The sequence below is a fragment of the Octodon degus genome, unplaced genomic scaffold (genome assembly GCF_000260255.1).
Source record: "Octodon degus isolate 3935 unplaced genomic scaffold, OctDeg1.0 scaffold00107, whole genome shotgun sequence".
In the NCBI taxonomy this organism is placed as follows: Eukaryota; Metazoa; Chordata; class Mammalia; order Rodentia; family Octodontidae; genus Octodon; species Octodon degus.
Window position 1 is genome coordinate 8,280,366 of NW_004524683.1, and position 6,786 is coordinate 8,287,151.

Here is a 6,786-nt window from a genome sequence, read left to right on the forward strand (position 1 = left end):
AAAACCGAGTGATACCTACTTCATAGGGTCATTGTAAAAACTTTGTAAATACATTTAAGCTAAGAATTGTTGCTGAGAAAATAAGCACTCAAAAAAAAAATTAACTGTTATTCCTGTCTTACTTATGAAGGAATGGTAAAAAAAAACAACCCTATCTATCCTAAGCAGCCAGTAAGAGGCTGAAAACTTCAACCTAGGTATGCAGGTTCCATATGCACCTCTTTAATTGTGTTGAACTCAGGAAGGGTCTCGACCATCTTAGGTAAGCTTTTTACCTGAGTTACAAACAACCCCTGAGCTAGGTGTGGTGACACATATCTGTAAACTTAGCACTCCGGGAGGCCTGGGGTAGGTGGACTCCAAATTCAAGTATGAACTTAAGGAGACCTCGTCCCACCCTCAACCTCACACCCATCCTCCCCAACAGAAAAGCCCGGAGATGTACCTCAGTTCCCAAGTCACGGGTGCAATCCTCAGAGCTGGGGAAAAAATATTGATCACATTTCTTACAACAGGGTAGAAATGGAAACTAGACAATGTCTTGGTTTTATACGTTAGTAAGCAAATAATGATTTTTATTTCCCTAAGGCGTCCATGTTGTCTGGATGACCTCCCGCCCTCACTGTCGCTCACAAATCATTTTCTCCATAAGAATTTCCCAGATTACACCCTTTCAAATATCAGTCCCCCTACATTTAAGAAAACTTCGTAGCCACTGCACTTTCCAAGTAATGAGTATTACAGCGAAAAGTGATAGCCTAACGCCTAGAGACCACAGTGATACAAGATTATTAATAAGCCAAATTCAGGAGAAAACATTCAAAAGTGCCCATTTCCGCGGTGCGGCGACAGCAAAGTAAGCCTCAGGCCTACATCTTAGGAAAGAAGGAGGAGCTTAAACGCAAACATCTCTTCTATTTATTACTAACCCTTTTACCGCTTCCTTAACCTCACCGGTGGCGCCCAGATTCTTGCTGAGAACTCGCGGTCATGTGGTCAACTGAGTTTGCAGGAAGAACCAGCGATTGGCAGGAGAGCACTTCCGGAAGGTCGCGCTAGCCGCTACTTCCTGTGAATCTAAAAACTAAGTCCGGGTGGCTGTTTGACTTGCGCTAAATGGTTCCTAGGCCTGGCCTTCCGTCTTTGGGACATTCTTTAAAATATTTTTGTTGAAGTCAACTGTTGAAGAAGCTACCTGATCAATCCTTTTCAAGGTTCCTATCCAGTCGAATTTGCCTGCAGAGTTCTGAAACAATCTCAGAATGAAAGCGAAGGAAGGTAATTTGGAATTTGGGTCAAATGTGACTTGGCCAAACAGCCATCTTTTTTTTTTTTTTTTTAACTTTTCAAAGCATCCGGGTTTTGGATAGACAGGTCGAGTGTTACTCCGCATTAGAGACCTTTACCACTACTGGGGCAGGATGCTGCTTTTATTTCCATTCTTTTTGCTGGACCCTTAGAAACTTCCATTAAGGACTAAAGGGCAAGGAGCAGCTTTTTATTCGCTGTTAAGAACTGTGGGGGGGATGGGGGTATGAGAAGACGTCTCATTCCTCTCATCACCTGGGATTTGATTTTTTTTCAACCCTCTCAGTATCAGTCTACGAAGGGAAATGACACTTGCCAATATGAGTGTCCTTGCGTCTTGAAAGATAATCTAAAAACAAATTGAGTCCATGCCAGTTCCTCTACTGGATACACTGTAGCCTCGCTTCCTGGACACCATCCTTCACGTGGTTTAGGTTCCAGGACTAGGTTAGGCCACAACAAAACCTTCGCTAGATCAACCGCTTGGAGGCGGACTCCCCTCCCCCCACCTCGCTTTCACTTTTATTTCCTTCTCTGGCGAGGCAGCGCCGCCCCTTCCCGTCGCGTGATACCCAATGAGACTTTGGGCAGGAAAGACGGCCTCTCTGCCGTAGTGAAAGCGCAGGCTCCATCTGAAACTGGCCCAGCGCTTGGGGTGCTACGCCTGCGGTGCCCACCCCACGCCCGGGAACTACCACTCCCGGCGGGTAGCGCGCCGGCCTCGGCTGCGCCGGCTTCGGGAGCAGGGCCCTGTGGCCCGCTGGGGGCTGGAGTCTCGACGCGCACAAGTGAAGACAGGCGCGGAAGGTGGGCAGGGGGTTGCTAAATAGACTCTTTCGAAACCGAGTTGGTAGTACGGGTAGAAGTACTTTAGCGTCGCGGGCTTGGCCGAGGCGGGGTGTGTGTGAGGGTTGAAGAATGAATGGTTTGCGAAGAGCCGGTAACTGCATACACACCCGGCCACTCATTCACACGCGCCTAGGCCCGCTAATTCGGCGGGAGTGAGGGCTAATGAGGGCGAGTATGAAACTCGCTTCTTTTCTGTCAGCTTGCGCGAGGAAAAGTCAAGACTTCAACTGCACAGGGGTGAGGGTGACCGTGCACATCGTACCTAGGTGTGCTGGAGGGAGCAGGATATAAGGCAAGGAACAAACCGCCGTTTGCCAGCTCAACGTTTACGGCGTGAGGCGGAGGCCCCCCGCAGGGTCGCAGGCCGGGCCTTGCGCGCAAGCGCCTCCGCTCCGGCGGGTGGGCGTGTGCCAGGCGGGGTTAGGGCGGGCCGGCCGTCGCTCCTCCCCCTCTTCCTCCTCCTCCCGCTCTGCCCCCCCCCGGGCCTTGTGGGCCGGGCAGCCATTTTGGGAAGAGCTTTGTTATGGTTGTGGGTTAGTCACCTCTACGGAGCTGAGAAGCAGAAGACGCGTCCCTGGACGCCGCGTCTCGTCCTTGGTTGTAGCCCTGCCGCTGCCTGGTGAGTTGGAATCTCGGACTATGGAGCAGTAGGGGACCTTGGAGTTGTTCAGCGCAGGGCTCCGCCCGGTGCCTAACCAGCTAGCTATATATTAAAACTAGTTGGAAGGTCTCACAGGTGGTTGGGTGCCTGCCCGCCTAGGGAGGAGCGAGCGGAGCCCGTGGGCTGTGTGGTTCCGACGCCCCCCACTTTCACGCGGGGAGCTTTGCAGGCGAGTGTGGTCGCGGCTCCGCGAGAGGGCTCGACTTCAACTTTGCTCTTCGGGTCGGACCGCTCACCTGCGGCTTTCTGGCCCCTGTCCAAGTTAGGGCTCAGTTGTGATTGAGTAGCTTGGTTTAGAGTTGCGTTTTTTTAAAAAAAGAGAGCCAGAGGCTTTTGTTTTCCTATTAAGGAAAACCTGAGAAAGAAAAAGTCGTGTAAGTCAAATGTAGGGTATCTGAAGGGGAGAGAGGCTCGAGTTCTCATGCCCAACATCCCCGGTTCTCTGCCTTAGAGGAGTGTTTTCTTTTAAATTAAGTTTGTTCAGTGTTAAACCTCCCTTCCCACAGGAAGCGTAGGAAACTGGTTGATCTTAGAGTGTTTTACCAGATCTCCCCCATTTTTGTTCCCCCCCCCGTGAAATTCAAAAGAAACGCTGAATCTAAAATGGCTGTAGCTTGGGGGAAGTACTCTGCTCTCCGATAACTTAAATATGTCGTAACATTTTAGTCGTTTTTCCCCGTGAGACATTAATTGAATCTTTCGATTTTGTTGTTGTTTTGCTATTGGTAGTTTATGTGGACGACTTACATACAGTAGATGAAAACAAAGGTGTGGCTTACAAAGTTTGCAAACTCTTAAAAGTTTTACATAAGAATGGGTGTGGTTTTGGTTTATATTGTTTTTGGGGGATTTTTTTTTGGGGGGGGGATTGTTGCTTATAGTTTCAGAAATGCTGCTATAGTGTCTGTTTTATCTATGAACTTTTATGTTCCGGGGTTGGCTTGTCATATTTGTTAAAATACTTGCTTTTGGTATGTATTGCTTACCAGGAAAATTCAGAGAGAGTGGTAGTTCTTTTAGTTCTTTAACAGAAGTTAGATTTCATTGTAAATCCAATCCACAAGTATAATGAATGATTTAGGCTTCAATAAGATTAAATTTGTAATTTAGTGGTACTTGAAATCGAGTGCTGTTAAGCTTGGGACATTTACTGTAGTGTAACAAAATTCAAGTGAAACGTAGTTTAGGTGTGGAGCGAGATTGTTGTGCCTTTTAAAGCAAAAGGATGTCTTTGTTTGCTTTTTAAAAAAAAGTAGATCCAGATGTTTAATTGAAGTCAGAATTCATACCGGTATACCAGAGATTGGAAACACAGTAATTTCAGTGTTTCGGAAAGGTGTTTGAGTTTCAGATTGCCATCTCTGAAAGATAAAAATAGTGAAATATAGCAAAACGTTTTGAGTGATAAGTAAAAAGTTAATGATAGAATAAACTGTCAGCTTTTCTAGGTAATAAGTTTTAATCATTCCTTCATAGATTCCTGTTTGTTTATTGTCTTGTTGAGACAGGATCTCGCTAAGCAGTTCAGGCTGGCCTTGAGTTCACTTTGTAGGCCAGGCTGCTCTTGAACTCACAGTGAATCCTTCTGCCTCAGCCTCCGGAGTGCAGAATGCTGGGATTACAGGCCTGGGACACCATACCCAGGTGTACTTCGTAAGGTGGAACTGGGGATTGAACTCAGGCCCTTGTGCTTGCCAGGAAAGTGCTTATTCTACTGAGCCATCTCCCTGGCCCCTGTACATTCTTTCAAACACAGAAATTGTAGGGTGTTTTTGTTTTTGTTTTTCCTGTGTCTTTACAAGAAAATCATGTTAAGTTCTTTAGAAATTAGAAGTTAGTTACTTTGTGTGTATACAGATTTGTTCATTATTTTGGGGGCAAGATCAATCCCTTATTTATTAGGTTACTCAGAACAGTTTGTAGGAGTTGAAATAAACATTTTTTCCATTGAATCTGGATAGTTTCATTTCAGAGATCCTGAATTTGGGAGGAAATGACAAACCTTTAACTTAACAGTTTTCTCATGGTTGGCTGTTTAAAAATTATTTTAGCTGGAAAGGGCAATTCAGTTATTTTAGTAAGATTGGAATTATAAGAGATCTGAGAGTACATTTCTGGATATATGAGCATACATGTGAAGTGTGATCACAGTACATGTTTAAATTTTTAAAAATTATTACAGTAAAGACCTTGCTGTTTACTGAAAACACTTCTTTAAACGAACTTTTGTTGGCCTGGGGAGATAGCTCAGTGGAATAAGGTCCTGAGTTTGATCCCTGGTACCACAAAAAAAACCCCAAACTTGTCATTTTAGCCACCTTCAGAAGTAGTTCTAGGGGGTCTTTCTGGTTTTTAAAGGCAGGTTTCTAAAAACATTACACTGCTACCTTATCAACCATATTGTATTCACTGTGTGACTTACGGGTTTTCTTCAGTTAAAATGACCACGAAGATAAACATTTTGAATCATTCAGGGAAGAAAGGCAGCCACCACAGGGAGATTAAACAGCACAATTTAGCTGGCTCATGGAAGAGGAATTCCAGAACTGTTTCAGAAAATGACAAGAATGACGGAATGAATGTGTTCAAAGCAGGGGGGAGTATTTTGAGGATTTTTGGTAATGCGTCTTTACTGTAATTTTAATAAAATTTAAACGGCATTGTCTTCCAATTGCTTCTTTTTTTTTTGCTTAGGGTCTCACTACATAGCCCACATTAGTAGTGATCCTCCTGATTTCTGCCTCCCAAGTGCTGGGATTACAGGTGGGCGCCACCGCGCCCAGACTCCATGGCCAGCTCAGCGCACCTGAAGGTGGGGCCGGCGCGGCAGGCGGAACCAGGTATTGAACCCCGGCCCCTGCGCTTACCTAAGCAAGCGCTTAGTCCACTGAGCTATACCGCCGGCCCTCCAATTGCTTCTTGTATATGGTTCAGTAAGAGGAACCAAACTTTTGTTCATAGGAGGGATGTATTTCAGGGGCCATTAATTTTGCTTCACTAATCAAATAACCTTTTAGTTGATGGACGAATTAATTTTCATTTTTTACTAAGGCAGCTCAATCATTCTTTTTGTAACGGTTTTACTGTGCAGTTCAGGCTGGCCTTAAACTTCACTTTGTAACCCAGTCTGGCCTTGAATTCACAGCATTCCTGCCTCAGCCTTCAAAGTGCTGGGATTACAGGCATGTGCCACCTTGTCCTGCTTAATCATACTTTAAGAACATCAGAGGCTATTCTGTGGTGCCAGTATCATGTTATTAGGGCCTGGGAATATCTGGATGATCATAACACATTCTTACTTGAAAGACTTTCACAGTTTAAGAGAATAAGCATGGAAACACTGAAGGATAACACAGCTATCATTTTCAATTTGCGATGGTGAGGCTCAAACATCCTTTTGCATTGCTAGGCACATCTTCTACTCCTGAACTACATACACACTCACCTAAGCTATCATTCCTAAGGAGTTGTTTTTAACGTACTCATTAAATTCACCTTCCATTTCTGTGGTAAAACTACTTTGCCATAGATATGTTACATAGTTTTCAGTCTAAAGTGATGGCAAACCTATGGCACATGTGCTGTAGCAGGCTGTTTATATTATTGAAAGCTCTAAAATGTTTACCATCACTGGTCTACACAATCATCTGTATGAAGTTGGACAGTAGGTTTGAGTAGAATAAGAATTGTTTTTTCCAGAAACCTCGTTTATTTAAGATTGAGTATACTTTAAATTGAGTTTCCAGACCCTTGTTTGTGCTTATAAGCATAAATTTCAGCATATAAAAAAATTGTATTGCGAATGATTGCTGTCTTTGAAGTTAAGTATGCAGAAAATTTTGCTTAGAGGCTCTTTGACTAATTAAAAGTTGCAGTTGGGGGCTGGTGAGATGGCTCAGTGGTCTAAAGCACCTACTTAGAACAAGCTTAGCAAAGCACAGGGACCACGGTTCAATCCCCCAGCACCA

General features: G+C 44.6%; 1 protein-coding gene across 5 annotated transcripts in view; it reads right to left on the reverse strand.

The window, feature by feature from the left end:
• The window catches only part of Tmem69 (transmembrane protein 69), an 8,426-nt gene extending 5,638 nt beyond the window's left edge, over window positions 1-2,788 (reverse strand). The window contains exons 1-2 of one of the 5 annotated variants that reach the window (XM_023724219.1): window positions 874-948; window positions 446-479 (exon numbers count right to left, since the gene is read on the reverse strand). The gene's annotated coding sequence lies outside the window, so the exon portion shown is untranslated. Of the gene's footprint in view, window positions 1-445; window positions 480-873; window positions 1,090-2,699 lie in introns of those variants that run through there. The other 4 variants (XM_023724220.1, XM_004639232.2, XM_023724221.1 and 1 more) reach the window with 4 other exon arrangements.
• Window positions 2,789-6,786: the final 3,998 nt, after the last annotated feature.